Genomic DNA, 2,175 nt, shown 5'->3' on the forward strand with positions numbered 1-2,175 from the left:
TGCTGAGACTCTACTGACTGTGTGACTGGTAGACGGCGGTGGGTGGCGCAACAGGCCAAAACACACATTCAAAACATAAACATGATTTGCGGACTGTAAAAATGTTTTTCAAATGCAAATATTCTGGCTGTACTGTTGTTGTCCGTGAGATCAGTATGTTGTATGAACATTATTCCTTAGTCTCTGTGACATATTAGGATGATTTTATGACTATTTGCTTTAGATTTCTTACATATAGCTCCTTTAATTAAGTTAAAGTAACCATGACACTGACATTATTACCTCACATGGCAAGAACATAACACATAATATCTTATAAACAGAAACAATGTGTCACAGCGTCCGTATAACTGTCCGTGGTGCTGAACACCATGCTTAAAAAACAGAAATGCGTGCAGTGCAGCAGCAGCGTTTAAAAAAGAAACCACTGGTCATTAACATGAGATCAGTTCTTGCTGTCAGTTAATGGTTTAATGGCCATTAATGACAGCAACAACTTAGTTATTTGTGTTTCCTGTGAATTGTAATGCATTTTTATTAACTTTATTTCATTTATTTATTTTTGGGTAAATACATTTTTGGATGCTGCAACGCAACCAGGGGTTGCTGAACCCCCTACTTCCTGCAGTGATAAATTAGACTTTAAACTTGATAGTACATCTTATCCATGGGAATTAAGGCCAATGTGTGGATTATACTTTGCACATGGACAAGTGATGAGATTGTGTGACTTTTTATTGTGTTTTTAACTGTGGCTTCTCATATTTTGTTTGGACTACTTCTCTTGATTTTTTTGATTTTTTTAGACTCCCGAGGAAGCTGGGTTCTGGGCATACATTCATACATTTATATTTCTGTATGGTTGATTGCCCTGCTCTTGTTTCCTGCTTTTCTGTGTAATGTCGGTTGCGACATTATTTGTTTTACAGTAATATATAATGGTTTAGGGAGCAATAAGAGTCTCTTTCATTAATCTATAATTTGACTGCATATGTTGGTGGTTCAAAGTGTGAGTTTTTCTGTTTTTTTTGTGGGGGATAAAGCCGTTTATTCAGTCTTTTTGTAGGACCCATTTTAAAACACTTGCTGTCAGTTTTGTGCTTTTAAAGTCTAATTTCATTTTCAATCAAGTGTCTTAGCAGTCCAAACAAATTACTAATAAAATGTTTTACTTATGTTTCTATTTGAAGGGCCTGCAATTGACTACATTCATCATGGGGCGTACAAGAAAAGGTGGTAGAATACCCAAGGAGGATCTGTGGTTAAGGGCTGGTGGTGAACAGCGTGTAATTAGGGAATTATTAGATGTGAAAATAACTCAAAGGGAAACATCTTGGAACTCTGAAGTATGGGCAGAGCTTTCCATTCGTTTATTTGCGATTAACCAAGAGAGACTAAAGAAATGGCTGCATGTTGTATGGCTACAAGACAGACGAGGGGTTAGGACTGCAACCAAACAACTGACATCACATGCTTATGTACAAGTTAGAGACCATGTTTGTTCCAACCACAACCATGAAGCAGAAACAGAAAATTTGGATGAAGTTAGGAATGAGGAGGGTGCCATCCCTGAGCTTGATGCTTACCCGGATGAAGAAAATCCTGATGTTGAGGACCTTCCTGACTCTGCCACAGATACAGCAACGAGTACAACTATAGCAGTCGATACAACTACTGAAGTGAGGAGTGAGGAGAGTGCCATTGATGCGTCTGATGCCTACCTGGGTGAAATAAGTCAGTTCAGCAAAGTTGAGAAGCACTTTAGAACCGGATGCCACACTGGAAAAACATCAAATGATGATAGGATGCACAAAAGTGAAAAAGATCCAAGATACAGACCTACACAACCTGGACCTAAAAAATTTAAAATGCGCATTAAGAGGGACAAATGGGACAAGATTAAGCCAAGTTATGGATCATCAAAACTCAAGAAGTCATGGACACATGTCCTATACAATAGCTTTCGAAAGCACAAGCCTTGCTGTTCACTTGCATTCAAGTACCAGCATCTTAGAGCACCTAACAGCCGAAAGACATCATCACCTTATGTAAAAATAAAAGTGGTTTGCATGTTTTCTTCATGCAAAGCCACATACTTCTTTGAACTTCCAAACAAACCCTCAAAGAATGCAAAAAGCATTTCATTTCACGTGTCTCGATTAGGTAAAGTGGCAC

The sequence above is a fragment of the Epinephelus moara genome, chromosome 7 (genome assembly GCF_006386435.1).
Source record: "Epinephelus moara isolate mb chromosome 7, YSFRI_EMoa_1.0, whole genome shotgun sequence".
Lineage (NCBI taxonomy): Eukaryota > Metazoa > Chordata > Actinopteri > Perciformes > Serranidae > Epinephelus > Epinephelus moara.